The sequence below is a fragment of the Pinus tabuliformis genome, chromosome Q, assembly GCF_031772625.1.
Source record: "Pinus tabuliformis cultivar Carrire ecotype Pingquan chromosome Q, CPIR1, whole genome shotgun sequence".
Classification (NCBI taxonomy): Eukaryota; Viridiplantae; Streptophyta; class Pinopsida; order Pinales; family Pinaceae; genus Pinus; species Pinus tabuliformis.
In genome coordinates, this window is record NC_142296.1 from 616,590,116 (window position 1) to 616,608,938 (window position 18,823).

Genomic DNA, 18,823 nt, shown 5'->3' on the forward strand with positions numbered 1-18,823 from the left:
TTCCCGGTTCCCTCCAAAACAACACAATTCTTCCTTTCATGCATGGCAGGTTTTTCGAGAAAAAGAAAAAAGAAAAAAGCGAAAAGAATCCCTATATTTTAGGGATATATTTTTAGTAGTTGATAGTTACATGCAAAGTCTAATTTAGAAACTTCCCACCAAGTTTCTCTCTTTCCTAGATGTGTGGCATGCGCATCATAAACCCTAAATATAACAAATCTATTTAATGGATGCCCTAGAGCTCATTCTTCACATTCGATCTTAGAGCCATGGAATTCCCAAGGCATCTAGGAACCTTCGGAACAATGGTCACAACTTTTTTGGGTAAGTTTTGTTTTTCATGTCTTTTGCTAATTTTTCTACTACTTTTGATTTCTTTTCTAGTGTGAGTGTTGTTTTCCTTGTTTTAGTGAACGATCATTGGATTTTCAATTTATTGTAACTCATAGAAGTATTTCAAGTTCTGTGTTGAATTTCCATAGTGTCGCATGCATGACCCTGTTTCTGTCCTTATAATCATTGTTGCAGCGACTATCTTCATGAGCTTTATTATTTTTCCATTTGACTGATTTATGTACTTGCTTCGATTGCATGCATGTCTATTTGCTTACATCTACACCATATTTGTACACTCATTCAGTCCTTATTATTTTCAAGTTGACCTTGGGCAAATCTAGGCTGCTTTGGCCGAGATCTTGCTTCTCCCGGCATGCACTATGCATTCATAGAAGTCAAGGCTTTTCCTTGCCTATAGGAATTATCCAAATGATGCTCGAAACTAGTTTCCATCTATGCTCTGTGCAATCCTAGGAGACAGTGCCCAGTCCTACTCGCTGGGACTATAAAATGCGCAGTTCCATCCAACAACTCAGCTAGACTGAACTCCACATTGTGCAGTTTGAGTCCACAATCAACCTCTCTAGATTGTGCATTATGTAGTTTCAGACAACACTAGACCCCACTAATAGATAGGATTGTGCAATGCATTGTTCCAGCTGATATTCTCCCAGCCTCTTAGAGTCAATGATGCACAATCTTGCCCAAAAGCCACCCAGTTTGTTGCATGATTTATTCCTGAATTTATTTATGTTTTTTAGCTGACATTGGCTTTCCATGAGTTTCTTCTCTGTCTCTAAGTACAAAAGGTGTTGAGTAACTTCTCAGCAGTATAGGTAACATGGCCTCCAAGAGATCTAGATCAAAGGACATAGTTGAAATTAGTACTGGAGATGTGGTTGAACAAGTGTCTATGAGCTTTCCTGTTTATGCAAACACACATTTGTTCATTGAGAAAGACATCAAGATCACATGGAAAGACATCAACACTATATTCGTAGGCAATTTTGAGGAGAATCTGGAGGACCGTCATGTCTATGTCAATATTCATAAGTTAGGATTGTACAAGGTTGCATGCAGGTATCCCACCTTCCTGTGCACAGACATGATCCATTGGATTGTCTCACACATTGATCCTGAGATGATGATACTGAGAAGTGTTAGTGGAGTAGAGCTTGCTACCTTCAGGGCAGAGGATTATCAACAAATATATCATTTTCCGCAACCAATGAACTAGGCGGATGCACCTTTCTACACTCCCAAAAGCAGCACAAACATAAGGGACATCTTGCAACATTGGGTAAGGGAGCCATCAAAGTTCAGGATGACACCCAACCAGATATACAAGACAAAGACACTCAAGAAGGATTATAAGCTCTTGGTCATCTTTGCATGTCACTTGTATGGCCAAGAGACCATAGAGACCTTCCTATAAAGTTGGGTTGTTATGTTGGATCCACTAGCAAGTGAAGGAAAGACTTTCAACTGGTTCGACATGTTGGCTCTTTAGCTGAAAGTGCATGTAGCAAATGCCTAGAGTCCTACCAAGGATCAACAAGCAAGATTCTTCTTGTTCGCCTACCTTCTCGATGTAATCTATGCCCATCAATAGTTTCCTGGCATGGGTTGGGCATGGACACCTTCAGAGAATGTTTTGAATGTATATTGCAAGTTTCTCATAGAGCACAGCTACTGAGGAGTCATGTCTAGACTATCTGACCACTTCATTCCCCTATGTACATGATGATATTTGAACAAGATCCTCCTTGCATGTCCTAGGCAACAATCGAGGCATTGCTGAACATTGCAGATTGGTACGCCTCACTCGATGGCACCTTCATCAGGATATACAACACCGAGAAGGCTCCACATTTGTTGCTGAATTTTTCTATGGACAAGTTGTTCATGCAAGATATTGCATACCACATCTCAACAGGGTTATCAGCTGGACAACACATGAAGAAGAAGGCACCATGGCCTATGCTTCCTTTGCGGATTAGGTTGTACGCAATCCAGACTTTGAAAGTAGCAGATGTCAAGGTCAAAGACTTCAAGAAGTTTAATTTCATCACCAAGAGTTTTAATATATACAATCCACATGGCTTATGTAGGAACCACTGTACGAGAGTGTACTATCCTTGGATACATGGGGCGTGTCATTAGCTAGAGGAAAACCCTTGGAGATATTGCTCTAACTCCTTTAGGCTCAATGAACTGATCAAAATGGTAGTGTAGTGGCTAGAAGTACTCAAGGAAACAACACCACAAGGAGATGCAATAATAGCAGCAATAAACATGTGCAAGACAAACGCAAGAGGAAGATTGTCGAAAGAGCAGAGGCGGAGCAAAGCTACAAGTTTAAGGAAGATCCACTTATTGAGAGAGTAGCTTTGGAGATAGAAGTAAAGAGGCGATAGTGCGATAGGAGAGGAGCACAAAAAAGGAGAGATAAGCAAAGACTCGAAGAGACAGAGAGGAAGTTGCAAGAAGTAGATAAAAAACTCAAAGAAGAACAAGAGTTGCATAGAAGAGAGAAGGAAGTGCAGCAAGAATAGGAGCAGGAACAAGAGGAAGTGCAAGGTGCACAGACAGAGAAAACTACACCAATATAGGTTGAAGACTAAGATCTACCACTAGTATATGATGAAAAGGGTGAGAAACCATAGGAACAGGAACTTCCTCAACAAGATGAACCGATGGATGAATGGATGGACATAGAGATGGTATAACTAGAACAAGATTATGACATTGACCTCATGCCAAAAGTAACTGAGGTCACCCCATAGGATTCACCAGTAGAGAAAGTCCCAAGTGAACAAGGGGATACTATTGTCCTTGAGGATGACGCGGGAACAAATGTGTACAACATAGCCTTTAATGAGTCACAACAAAGAGTTGTATAGGCACGTAGAGCGCACATCTCGAATGAGAATGCATCACCTATGCACTTTGAATAATGGGTTATAGTGTCAGATGTATGAAGATATCTCGCTACCTTGGCCGATGCTACGAAGGCTTATGCTGAAGCCACGAGCTCAAGTGTGAAGTTCTTGATAGTAGAAAATGAGCACATGGCTAAGGAATTGCAAGCAACCAGGAAGAGAGAGGAATAATCAATAGGATCCACTAGAGCAAATACAAGGAAAGAAATACTTGCTGAAGTGATGGCTCTTGAGACAGTCATGGAGAGATTGTGTGACAGGTTCATCACTGTGCACATGGAATTTGTCCACCTACACGGTCATCAACAATGTTGCATCAAGATAACATGCACACTCACATATATACATGTCGTTGTTGATCATCTACAAACATGGACAATGAGGTACAAGGGAGCCCCGCTTCACTTGCACAAGATGATGAAGCCACAGGTAGATTTGGACAAAGCACACATCTGGAGTCTGATCTGGAACTATGAGGAACTCCCGTCGCTCATCACCAATGTTGAGGCTTCACATGCATCTTGTTCAGGAGTTTAGATGTCGTGGTGAGAAAGTTTGGCACCCCATCAATTGGAACACTCACTGAAGCCAAAGAGTAGAACTAAGTTCGACTAGAGCTCGATGTGTACTTTTATCAGTTGATGCACATGGCGACAAGCACAACTTTGTAGATCAATGCAGAGAACATGAAAAGATATGTCGTCTATCCAACAGTGCTCAAGACTAAGATGCACATGTTATAGGATGAATTGGACATAGGTTTCATATTAGTATACCCAGAAGCGATGGAAGCAAGAGTTCATTTATAGAAAGACATCATCAAACAATACGTAGACACGATTGTGCAATACCAAGCTTGGCATGAGTTTGTCACGAAGATCACAGAGAGGATGTTGACAAGTTGGTCTTTCCACAACTGTCTGAGTCCGTGTTTTCTTGTCTGGCTGACTCAAACCTATTTTTGTCCCACATTGTTATATGTGGAAAATGTATTATTATTGTAAAGGTGTTGTAAAATGAAATTCCAAGTGTCATTAGTTGAATGAAAACAATCATATGTAATGTAAAGAGTTATATGTAATGAAGTTGAAGAGTCATGAGGGTAATCCAAGTGTCACAAAGGGGAATGTCAAGGGTCACCCCACCCTTTGTTATAAATAGAACCTCATAACTTATAATAGAGGCTTTTGGGAGCCAAGCATTTGCTAGTCATTTCTTAGGGAGGGCTTGGAGAGTATTGTGATGATCCTTGGCTTCTCCACAGTGCAGAGCGAGTACATGTCATTGAAGGAGCATGCGATGTTGAATGTAGCGTTCCACTATTGGGGCTTATCGCTGTCATGGGTGTATGTCTGGATGGAACTTTCACTTTATATATATATATATATATATATATATATATATATATATATATATATAAGAGCCAACACGTCTTCATGCATATGTTGTTATTGTAGTTCGACTATTCTAGTTACTTTAGCAATGTATGTTGTTTAACTTACACATTTGTGCGTGAAATATTTTGTGTACGACTGTATGAATCTTGTTGAAGTCATGTTGTCGATATAACCCATCACTTTGGATTGTTGACTATTCTGCTTTCCATCTTGTGATATCATTCAACTCATGTGTTCCTTTTAGGCTGTGTACTATTACAGGCTTCTAAGTGATACACTTATTTTCCCCCTCCGTGTGTTGGAACCCCCATGCATCTCACTTGACTCACTGTAAGGTCACACACTTGCCTCCAACAAAGATATCTTGATTACCTCTACGCGCTATTGTAGTCGAGGCATATATTTACTACCCATTGCTGGGACTCCTACGCCAAACGATCTAAGATCTAGTTGGGACTTCTTACCAGTGAGATCCCCTTGACATGTTGGTGGTTCCAGCACCATCAACATTAGGCTAGGCACGTGGAGTACCAAAGCAATTATCTTATTTATAAACTTGAGATATAACAAAGAACATAAATAAAGAAAACATTCAAATTTTTCATGCTTAATTGAAGGCTCTATTACAACATGTACCTTCAAGAGGATGTTTTCCTTCCAACATCATCAGGCTTCAGTCAAATGTTGCAAAATGGTGCTAGTTTTGTTTTTCTTGATTCCCTCTGCCACAATATGGCCGAGTATGCCAATAATCAAATAAGAGAATCACTAAAAGACTCAAAAATTGCATAACACTAAAAGAAAATAGAGGGAGAAACATGGATATAGAAAATTCAAAGAAAACAAACAAATGAATCATTACAAAATGAGCCAGGAAGAGGAGAAATAGCATGCCCATCAAGGGCTGAACATATATATAATATATTAACTCAGGCCTCTTTACTATCCACATCGAAGTGATTTCAATCTAATTGATGTATTCCAAACAACAGAAACATCCTTTTCCTGCCAATTATCACATAATGAAAAAATAAAAATTATATGGCATTGCATCAAGAATGCATGATAGCTGCTCTAAGCTCCAAATCAAAATGACTTTCAACCCTTTGTTTTGTCAAAGTGTTTTCCACTCCCTTTGTATGATGACCTTCAAACTGTCATGCAAGTTTCCAAGCCACCTTTCTAGTAGTGGTACTATACCATGTAACAACCATACTCTCCACATTGGAGCCTAAAGTCCACATTCAGGTCCTTTCCCAACAGGCCCAATATTAAATCAATAATAAATTAAATGCTTCAAATATTTATACATTTTTTTGTCGCATAAGCCAATACTTGTAGCGATACATACTAGTCAAATTCCCCAAGTATGAAAATGTATATTGTAATCCATCTGTCAACTATAAAACATCTAAGAATTTCGGATGAGGAGAGCCTGGAAGCAGAGAAGGTTCATCTCCTTGATGTCTTTGAGAAGAATGGTTATAATAGGCACCTAGGTCAAAAAGCCTTCCTCAGGGCCAAGAAGGAGCCTTCAATCCGAAAGGTTCCTAAAGACCATATCTTGGATGTGAACCTTCCTTACATCCAAGGGACCACAGATAGGATTGCGAGGGTTCTGAGGAAGTACGATGTGCCCGCTTCTTTTAGACCTCTCCACACTATCCGTAGCTCCCTCAAGTCTGTGAAAGACCCTATTGACCCTAAGGACATGAAGGGCGTCTATGTCATTCCCTGTTCCTGTGGGACCCCTTATATTGGTGAGACTGGTCGCTCTATCAATGTACGGATTAGCGAGCATTCGACGGACTTAAGACATGGTAGGACCAAGTCCTCAGCCCTGGCTGAGCATGCAGGGAAGACTATGCATCATGTTTGTATAGAAGATGCTCAAGTCATTGCCAAAGTTGCGCAGTTTCACCATCGCAAATTTAGAGAGGCCCTGGAGATTGAGAAAAGGCCGAACAATCTTAATAGGGATGATGGCTGGAAGATTAGCAGTTGCTGGGTCCCAGCCTTGTCTTCCTAGCCTCCTCCTTCCCCTTTGTTAAGTCTTAGGGTTTCTGTCTTCCCTCTCCTCAAGTTCTGGTTTTGGCGGGTTTGTCTTATTATGGAGTGCATAGGGTATTAATATGTTATTAAGTAATTTCGGGCTAATTATTGTATTAACCTTATTCCAGGGGGTATTTTAGAATTAGATTAGATTTTTTACATTGATTTTACCTTTAACTGATTTCCTTATATCGAATTAATAAAGACCCCCCTTTTTTAAACCTTATAAGTAATAAGATAATTAACTAATAACATAGTTAATTTTAATAAATAAAAAATTTAGTAAATAATTATTGATTAATTAATGAATATAAATTATTAAATTAATCTAGTTTTACCAAATGACCCTTAGGTTTAAATGATAAACAAGAATTATTAGAAATATATGATATACCAATAACATTGAGATAATGGATATACTATTATTAATAAACATGTACTTTAATTATGGTATTTACCTAATGTAACTATATTCTAGGAATATTAATGATTTAACTAGAATACTATTTATTGTTTTTTAATAATATTAGAACTATAAATTATTAAGAAAATATAGATTATTGTATAGAACTTATTATTTTAATTTCGAATGGGCCTTTACATTTAAATATTAAATTAAAATGATTTATTGGATTTAAACTATTACCTATTGTAACTAAATTCTAAGAACAATAGTAATTTAATACTATTTAATTGTATTTAAATAATTTGGGAATAATAATAAATATAGGTTTTATGAAGATATAATTGATTAATGACCATTATATTTAGTTTACCATTATTAATTTACCATAATTTATTAATGACCATTATATCTAGTTTACCATTGGATCCCTAGATATAAACAATTATTATTAAATAAATACACAGATAGTAATTTATACTATTTATTTGTAATTAAATAATTTAGGAATAATAATAAATATAGGTTTTTAATAAATATGTAGATTTAATGACCATTATATTTAAAACGATAAATTTATTGTATTATTCAATTAACTATTAATAATATGTCTCTATTAATAATAAAATTATTAGTTTGACTTTGATCATCAGGTCAAAATTAGCCGTTGCTATATAGCCGTTGGAGTCTCTGCACACTCTATTTAATCAAGCTAAGCCAGATTAGTTCTTCAACTTGTCCTGACGATGAACCACACTGGTTGGTTCGAAACGCGTCGACAAAAGATTGATTATGTGACTTTGCCGAAGATTACTAAACAATGTTATGGATCACAGAAGTCTAAATTCCTTAAACATCTATATTTCCCAGTGAAAATTAGATATTTGCATCAACAACTAGTTTTGTTAGTCGCAAAATTTCACGACATAAATGGAAAGCATTTCCAAAACATGACTTCTTACGCTCCTTCATTGTGAGTGTCTTCATAGGCTTAGGTTTGAAATTGTAATCAAGATGAACATAATTCAAGATATTTCTGTAAATAAGAAGATTCAACATATTGTAACCTTGTCTACAAACTTGAAGCCCAACCTCTACCCAATATAGCTCAGTTGTCTAGAAAATTTGGTAGCTTGTAGGGAATGAATCAAGTATTTGTTCTTTTGAAGATAATTTGGAGTCCTGTAATGAGTTTCATTCAACACATAACATTTTAGGAGCTTCTGATAGCTCACACGAACCTTCATTGGATATGTGGGAGGATTGCATGACATGAAATATTCAAGGAATCAAATCCATGAGACATGCAAAACACAACTAAAGAACAAAAAGAACATGAATATGTGTCATGCATAAAAAAATGCATACAAGGGTTCCTTGTACCAATAAAAACAAGATTAATAGCTTCTGCTCGTCGCATATGACCCGATCACATATTGAATGGACACAGAACAAACAATAATGAAATACCAACAGTTGTATATATGTAAAGTGGTGTATCATGCAACAAAGGTTCCACACCTTCTAGAACAAAAATATCATCGTCATCCTCCTTCTCATAAGTTTTCTTTTCATGGTGGTTAGTCTTATGAAAATAAATTGGATGAATCATAGGATCAAAATAAAATGTTGGTAAATCTAGATCTTTAGTTTTTATGTAGTTCACCATGGGACTATGATAAAGCTTAACCTTCCTATGCCTATTGTTCTAGAGATGAGGAAATGAAAGTCTATACTTTGTTTGAAGAGGAGAGCGGGTAATAATCTTATTAATATCATTGAATTCATTCCAGTCTTCATCACCCTTCTCCATATATCGGTACAAAAGCTCAAAATTTGGTCCTCCTGTTGTTAAAATAGACATGTCAGTAAAAGTTTGAACTTGATTGCAAAAATAGCTACTATGACAAGATAAAACAAAATAGATGACAAAATATTGACCTAGCAATTTTCTAGGCATAGAATTCATAATACCTAGTATGTACATGTTCAATGTTTTTGCTGTGAAAAATGGCTCCATGTCAAAGATATAGAAATAGTTTTTATCAATCAACTCAGAAAGTAGCTATCCTGCAAGACGATGCAAAGTTCCCATGATGGGAAGCGATAATTTCCACCTTCTATAACTAGGCCCATTTATAAGTTTTGTATTCACTAGGGGCTTGTGGTCATAAAACGATGTGTATACAACGTAATCATCTTCCTCATACAACTCCAACTGGATAGGTTCAACAGAGTCCACACCTAACAAATTTCCTACATAATATAAAGGAGGTCCCTCATCATCAAATGGTGGAAAGAACATTCTTTTAAAATGTCACCTATCCATTTTTTCTCTCTGCATCATGATCCACATTGTACCCCACTGCAAACAAACTTCCAATTGGCACAATTATTCATCAAAGGACTAAAAAAAGAAAGACCAAAATTGAAATGTCAAAAGAACATGAACTTTACCTGTGCCATATATATGGGCTCAATAACCCATGGTGTTTCATTAGAAAAAGTGATAGCCCTAACTATGTGATAAAGTATCTTCACATCCAAAACCTTAATAGGAGACATTCATCAAATACATAAAGCATAAAGCACCAAATGCACTCTTCTATTGCCACACTAAGAAAGTAAATAATATAAATATAGACCAGGATTACAGTTTAGCAAAAATATGATGATAAAGTATTAAATAAGTTTAATACATTCTCCTAGGGAATGGGCATGTTTTCAAGAATTTTGTACACTACATAAGGTAAAAATTGAAGTGCCCCTAGATAAACACGCTTGTAATGGCAATATTTTTCTAGAGACATGTCTTCGCGATCTCTGTTCATAGTCAGAAACACAAATCACTACATAATGCACAAATAACAATGACGTAATGGCATCAAATACCTATAACCAAAATTGTATGTAACTACGTAATATCATTGAATGTAAAAATCACATACACAACAATAGATATGGTTCCCTTTCATGGATTGATAGGATTGGATGGCAATCAGTTTAAAAACTAGGTAAGGCATAATAAAGTTCAATTACACAATTTAAGCAAGTGGTTGGTTATTATGAATACAATGGATATTCCATGAAAGGTTAAGCATGGTATTTCCATGGATCATAATTTGGATACTGGAATATTTTGACTCTCAAGCATATGACTGTTAGACCATATATAGGTGGTTACATAACCCCTTTGACTGAACAACTCCAATTGCAAAGACCTGCAATTTATAAAAACTCCATCTCAAAGATGATTCGGGAGTTTGAGGCTTTAGCCATTTCAAAGAAGCAGATTTTGCATTTAAACATGACTTCATGGCTTGGCCCCATTTAATACACATGGAATTGATAAGATTAGGTGTCCATCAGTTTCAAAACTGAGCAAGGCATGATAAAGTTCAATTTCACAATTTAATCAAGTGGTTAGAAATCGTAACCACATTGGTTATGCCATGCAAGCTTAAGTCTGGAGTTCCATGTATCATACTTTAAAGTATATGATGATATTGACTCTTGAGCAGCAGAATATGACTGTGAGACCACATATAAGTGCTCTATTTACCTTTTTGACTAGAAAACTCCAATTGTAAAGACCTGAAACTTATAAGAATCCTATTTCAAATAAATGTTTCAGGAGTTGGAAGCTTCACCCATTTCAAATAAGAAAATTTGCATTTGAGCGTGATTTCATGACTTCACCCCATATGATCAATAAATGGAATTGAAACATATTTCCTAGATTTGACATTTTTTTCATTTAACGCCCAAGCTTTTATTTTCTAAGGCTCAAAATTTAATTTAGTTGAATTTTTCCATCTTATACCTCAAACAGAAAATTCATATTACAATTGTCATGATTTTGTCCACTTTTGCAAACATTAAGAGGACCTTAATATTCAATGATCAGCTTCAAAGGATGGTTATTATTTACAACAAAAATTGTGTGGAAAATTATGAACTTTTCACCATTTAGCTAATCATATATTGTGAACTATTTGGAAATGGGTTGCAAGAATGATGTTAGATTTTCCTATCCATAAGGCTTTTTATTTACAGGTAAGATGACCTGAAATGAGGAACTGATGGCAATCTAAAATCCCACTGGTAGAATTGGTTCTACATCAATCATGTTTGAATGTATATTTTGGGAATTCTTGATTTGTTTGGATCCTTTTGCTTAGTGGATAGATTTGTAGCTTATATTAGGCACTTGACCAAGAGTAAAGCACCTCTGGCCATTTTCACTTTACCACTTTCTAGGAATACACTCCTACTGAGATTGAGTCCCTATATGGCTAGCACTCCCTAGAGAGAGAGAGAGAGATGATCTTGAGATAGACCTTGGGAAAGCTTGTGACCATCTTTTGGATTGTTCTTCAGTGGGATTTTTCCTAGGTTTATTTATGGGCTTGCTTACAACTATTTGTAGTAACTTGGAGACTCATTTGAACCTTGCAGCCTTATTACCTTTTGTCATATGCATGCTTATGGCCCATTGAGTTAAATCCATAAATGAGAATAAACTCGGAAATGCTAAACAAGTCAAGCTAACCTCAGAAGAATTGGTCTTAATTGAACTTGATATGAACAAAATGGTGCCATGGGAAGCCTATTCAGTATCATGAAGTAGACGTTTGTGTTCTAACTTCTGTCACAACCTATAGTCCATGCCACTATGAGAATATTTGTGATCGGGCATGCAACAGACCCTGAAATTCTGCCATTGTGGGATCTTGTTTACAAGCATTTCAATGTTGCTTTCAACCACACTAGACAAAAATAGGGTAAATAAATGTCCTGTGACATATTGTGATAAGGCCAAGTACAAGCACTAGGTTACATTGACAAAGTAAATACCCTCATCAAAACTAGACCAAAGAGAATCACATGGGATGTCCAATGAACATGCTATGAAGTCTTCGGGGTAAGGCCAAGTAAAACTCTTGGGTTGTTTTGACAGAATAAATAACTTCACATAAACTAAGCCAAAGGAGAAACAGGTTGGATATCTGATGAACCTCCTATGATGTCTTGTGGATGAGGTCAGGCACATGTCCTGTATTATTTTGAGAGTAAATACGTCCATGAAAACTAAGCCAAAGGAAAGGCAATGGATGAATATAAAGAAATTATTGGAAACTCAAAGCACTATCTTTTGGTCACTTCAAGAATGAGTTGCAAAAATTGTTCCAAAGGTTTCTTTGAAGCATTCAATCTTGATGGTCATTTTCTAGACACGAAAACATATTAAGAGGGTGGTAGGAATTTTGTAGACTAGAGTGAATTGGATTTGAAAGTAAAAAATGTAACTGTCTTTATTGGATGTTGGTTGTGAATATGGACAACAAATGGATTTGGGAGTAAAAAAAGTCATTGATTATTGTATAATGGTTGGAGAAAAGGGGGATATCTCAGCCGATTATTTCCAATGTTGTGAACATTTGGCTAGTTCCATACTAGTAGGTGCCCATCCAACTGCTTTGGGTTAGGCATACTAGTCTATACCAACATGTTTGTTGGGGATACCATCCATGAATTTGGGGATGCCTGGAAGATTTTCCTTGGATAAAAAGAGGTTGTAAATATAGCCAACTTCACTATATCCTATAAATTTGTATTTGATTAGTTAAATTGTTTACCTTTTCAAAAAATTAGTTGTAAATAATAAATATATCAACAAAAAATATATAAAAAAAACCTTGACCACAATGTAAACTAGTTGGACAATGGTAAGTTGTAACACTGTAAAAAAATGTTAATAAAACATAGAAACTTTCCAAGTGTATAGAACTGGTATGAGAAAAAACATCTATATAAGGAAAGGGAAAATATTGCAAAACACTTTACCAGAGAGAGTGATATCAGAACTCTTGATATACAAGCCAAACATGAATGCAGGAGGATTGATGAATGAATAGGATGCCCTACTTTGAAAAGTTAGGAAATAAATTGATCCTATATTTATACCTATGATATTTATTGTATGCACTAATCATGTTAGGAGAGGGATTAGGTGAACTTATATTGTTTTTAAAAGCATCTTCCATTTTATTTGGGGATTTTCTATTACTGAATGCACCTTTCCTCAAAATTTTGTAAACTAGGTTTGATGTTACCCTTAAAACGGACAAAATGTTTTTCCAATCACAATTTCCATAAGCATACATACACATGAACTACTAAGCATGAAATGACAATTTTTCTTACCATCCCCAGAAGGACCAATCTGGAAAAGGAATGTGAAAGTGATCTTCATTACTACAGTACCAAAACAGAGGAGGTGGTGATTTCTTGCCCAAATCATATTTTGATCTTCTAATTGTGGGCCTATCCATACACTTGAACATGAGATCCACATCAGGTACCAAACCAGGATACTATTCCAGGAGCTGCAACAATCCCCAAATTGTAAACATCATTACAACCACTATTTCATATGCTATGCCAGTCAATGGATCTGTAACTTGTTTCTTTTAGCCTCAGAGAGGACCCAAGCATATATGTCTAGTTTCCCCACTTCTTTTTATGTTGATGGTTGAGGCATTAAGCATGATACTAGCACATTTGAAGGCTAATCTGGAAGTTTGAGAAATCCAAGTAACTAGAGAACTCCATGTCACTCATCTTTTGTTTGTGCATGATGTCCTACTTTTCAGAAAGGGTTGTTTGAGGGAAGTGTTACACCTCTTTTTAGCAGGGGTACCATGGTACCATTTTTATAAACAAAGTAATTTGTGGCATGGCATTGCCTTCCTCTATGGTCTAGTTGCATTCTGGTTTTTTGGGCACTTTCATGTTTCCAAAGGCAATTCATGTTGTTCAAGGTGCTTCACATATATCAAGGAATTAGTCACACCTCCCAAGATAGTTTTGGGACTATTCAAGGACACTTGGACCTCTCCTATGTATGCCACATGGAATATGCTTAAACATTTTCCTATTCAACCAATCTCCCCCAGATGAGATAACAACCTATTAACCCAAATCAACATCTTGGATTTCAACTTGTGGACGAGTCACATCTAATCAAACAACCTATAATTATTAGGCTTAAGAAAAAAACCCAAATATTTGAGGTATTCATCTGAGGATTTCTAAGGATTGGAAAAAGAATTCCCAAGTCAAGCCTAACTAGATTGGGAAGAATATTTTAAATAAAATAAAATAGAAAAATAAATTTCCAAACTTGTGGCTTTGAAAAATAGGTCAATGGACCCTTTCAACACTAAGAGGTCTAGACTAGAACCCGGGACATAACATAAAACATCATCCACAACAATAAAATGAGAAGTAGGTTCTTTGTATGAAACTTTGAGACCATAAATCAATCCCTGGGAACAAGCTTCAACAATTATATTAACGCTTTAACAGTAAAGGGAACCCTTGTCTAAGCCCTAGAGAGGATTGAAAAAAAGTAGAAGGAGCACCATTGGTAAGGATGACAGAGGATACATATTATATCCACTTCATGATCCAATCAATGACTGACAAGTCCATCTCTATTTCAAGAAGGACCAGGTCTACGAAATTCCAACTAACCCTTTCATAAGCCTTTGATAAATCAAGCTCTAGAAAAATTGCACAATGATTCAACTCCTTCATTGAATGAAAGACTTCCCAAGTCACTGTTATTGCCTCATGAATATTCTTATTTTGAAGAAAGCTAAATTTCTCATATTAAATGAAGCCATTAAGGATAGGCTTTAATATTTTGGGAATGATTTTAGAGATGATTTTTTTAATTACATTGTAGCACGTTAAAGCTCTTAATTCACCAAAATAAGTACGATCCTACTTTTTAGGAATGAGACATATAAAAGTAGGTTAAAAGAGCCCAAAACCTTTCCTCTCCTATGATTCCCTGAGAAATTTTAAGAGATCATATTTCAACAAATCATAGGATCCCAAAATAATTCAATAGAAAAGGCATCATGACTTGAACTCTTTCCCTTCTACATAGAGGCATATAAACCTTCAAAATTTGGAACCTCTTTACATTGGGAGTAGTTCATAATCGAAGGGAATTCAAAAATCACCTACATGATTCCTTAAATGAGGAAATCTTTCAAAGTCCCTAAAGCGAGAGTGTAAAAAATGAGCCCCCTCCTTAGCCTCGCCATTAAAGGAGCTTACCAATTTTCTATCTTCAAACTTAATCTTCCAAATAATTTTACCAAATTTTCCTATGATTTACTTATTGATGGAATAATTTGGAATTGTTATCCCCAAATTTATCATAAACCATTCTAGTATTCAATATCTAGCATTCCTCTTCCGTTTCTAATAAGGAGTGGCATGCTTCCTCAAGAGCCTTTAACTTAGATAGCTTTGATAGGATTATGGGGCGAGCAGCCAAATCCTTGTATTAGACATTGATTTTTTCTTCCATTTCAATTAAACTAGCCTAAGCTTTTGCATAATAAAATTTTGACAAGACTTATAAGCCCTTTTAATAATGGTTAAATTCTCTTAAAATTTTCATATATAAGGGGAATATGTAGAAGGAGATGGACATTTCCACAAATTAAAAACAAGGGATATGTAGTCTTTATCATCAAGTCAAGCTAGATTGAATTTAAAGGGGGAGGTTGTAGATGCACCCCTTGGAAGAAAATAGAAGAATATAGATCAATAATTAAAAAAGGCCCCCAATAGACACTTTGGACCTAAAATGGAAACCACAATTATTAATCTCTTTAGACACTAAAAAATGATCCAACATATTTTATACATAATCACTTAATGATCGAAAATTCCCCCATGTAGGCATTAACTTTACCAATTCAATATCCACTACATGAGTATTTTTTAAGAAAGAGGAGAAGAAACTACACTACTAGTCCTTTCAAGGGTTTGATCCAAAATCTTATTTAAGAGAGAAAATGAAATTAATATGACCTCCCACCAATGTGAAATGATCTATCAACACACTTGTAGAAGCCAAATCCTCCCAAAAAAAAATTATGTTAGCGTTGAGAAATATAGGGAAGAGAGATGAGTTGATTTCTCTCGCAATGATAATTGCTTGTGAATAGATTTTACTACCCTTGATTAGAATCTTCTTTAGCTTGATTATTATTGTGTTCTTTTCATCAAACAACTATCCAAATATAAAGAACAATGAGACAAGGGACACAAGATATAAGTGATCAACCAATGCCAAAACCTCACCAATCTTGAGAGGAAAACTCACCAAATTCTTCTTCTTATAGAACCTTGAATTGACAAATTCCAAGACCAAGACCAAGACCCTTGACCTAATAGCCTCTCCAACAGCAAGTCACAAGGCCTTTCACACAACTTCTCCTTCTTGTCCAAGTCAATGTTGATCAAACTAACTTATTTTACTTCTAATCTTAGCTTCTCTAAAACTCAACCTTTTTCCACATTCCTACAAATCTCGGCCTACCTGAAACCACTACAATTTTGCATGTATGAGCTGATTGGAGGAGTTTGGTGATGTTATCCTTCTTCTCTTGACTTGGATACTTCTCTTTGTGATCTCGGCTATCAACAATTCTTGTTTAGTGACCCTTCTCTTAGCTTCCTTGAGGACTAATGTGAACTCACTACATAAACCCTAACTTTTGTCACGTGTGTAAGGATGATGACCCAATCAGTGCCAAAAATACTTTGATATTCTTCTCTCTCCCTTATCTATATGAGAGGCTTCCTTCTACCCTTTACTCACACTTTTATTCTATTTTGGATGCTTGAATGGTTGTGCTACACAAAATTTTGTCACTGTCCCTATACTCTCTGTTCCTTGGTCCTGGAGGACCTCTACAGTGAACCCTACATGCTTTCCCTTCATGAAGAAACTTCAATTTTGTCCCTCCTCATGAGTAGAACAATTCCCTTTTGCACCATTTCCCCAAAATCTTATGTTTTCCCCAGTTTACAAGACCGACGGTAATGGCCCTTGTCCTCCTCGTGCCGATATGCAGGCATTAACACTGTCCCTAGTGTTGACCAGAGCGATTAAGATTTGTTCCAGTCATGTCGGTCCTCTTATGGAAAGTTTTTTAAATAAAGAGACGAAGCTTCTAGCTGTAGAAGCTTCGTAATGGAAGTCTGGTAAATGGTTTGGCCGAATGGGGTCAAGGATGTCAGTTTGGGCTCCTTTCCACTATAATGATGGAACTATCTCAAGAGATAGGACCTTCTCCCATGAGAAGAGGATCCATCTCCCATCCATTCATGCTATATAAACATCCCTTTTTCCCAAGCACAAGCTAGTGATAGTGTTGGAGTGTTAGTGTTGGTGTGTTAGTGCTAATTAAGTTTGGAGTAAACAGTAAGCTATTCATAGTTTTAGATCTCTAGTTGTGTGAGAGAAGTGTGAATTTGGTTTAGTGTGAAGCCTAAAGGGAAGAGCCTTAAAACTATTATTGTTGAGGCCATCATGGAATATCTAGCAGAAGTGTGTGGGAACCTAGTCTTGTCAGAGGAGAATGGCAACATCAAGACAATGGTTGTAATCTCTTCTTGATTCAATATATATGCAACTATCAATTGATTTCCTACATGATTTTTCATCTTACATGTTTATGGCTTAATGTTTCTTGACTTGTTAAGTAGGTTGAATTACAATTTGTCTATTATCACAGTTGTTGTTTATTGTTGTTTACTTGTTTTAGGTGTTTGAAGAAGGAAGTGAGAGATAGCTGGAGCGAGCAAGCAAGGACATCATCAAACATGATAAGCATACTAAGAGGTAGGCCCTCTTAATTGGTTCTAACCTAAGGAAATCTTCCATAGAATGTATCAGTTGTGGCTAGACCCATTATCGGGCTAGAGGAATTTAATTGTGTCCGCACTTATAATTTTACTTCACCACAAATTGGAAACCATACTAGGGAACCAATCCTTTTGTTTGTCTTAGATTTCATGATTTCATGTGAACTTTTCGAGTTCCACTTTTTCCCTTTGGTTATGTTTCTTTTATCCTGCTTACTAGCCTGAGTTTGAAATTCATAGTAGCAGATCTAGTCCCTATTTCAAAAAAAAATTATTTTTTTCTTGGCTCCCTCGATCAGCTTGCTTAATCCACTAAAGTCCATGCCAATCAGTGTGATATGCTGAGAAACTGTCATGTCAACCAGCCTTTGGTGCTTTTTTTTAGTTAGGAAGTCACGCCAATGCCCATAAGTGAATATTAGTGTTTTTCCCAAATCTTGGCCAGTGTGTTTTTCTCTCATGATTTCGACCTTGTAAGCCTTTTAGATCATCTTCTCCCTGACTAGAGAGCTTCGTTTAGCTTGGTTTGTGTGCTTTCTTGGTTTAGCCCACCCTCTGATGTGTTAGGTCTGGCCCTGTGTGAAGTTATTTTTTATTTTTTATTTTTCTTTGAATCCCTCAATAAGCGCTATTTTTTATAAACTGTCACACTGATCATGCCTATCAGCTCTAGTGTTAGCTTGAAAGTTGTGTTGGTCATGCCGATCAGTGCTACTTTTGGCCCAAAAGTTGCTCCAGTCTCTGAGTTTAAAAAAATCAGAATTTCTCCCATTCCAGTGCCAGTGTGTCTTGACCCTCAGACTCTCTTCTTCCTCCCAGAAGTGACTAGGATGCTTTGTTTTCAATTGAATGAGTGAAAGAGTCTAGTTTGTTCTCTTATTTTGGGCGTCTCTTTTCTCTTTCTGAGCATAGATTACATTGCTTGATTTGTTGATTGAAACATTTATGTGTTT

The 18,823-nt window shown here is 36.3% G+C and overlaps 1 pseudogene; it reads right to left on the minus strand.

Annotated features, from left to right (window-relative positions):
• Nucleotides 1-5,690: 5,690 nt before the first annotated feature.
• On the minus strand, nt 5,691-9,961 carry LOC149220949 (pre-mRNA-processing-splicing factor 8A-like; annotated as a pseudogene).
• Nucleotides 9,962-18,823: the final 8,862 nt, after the last annotated feature.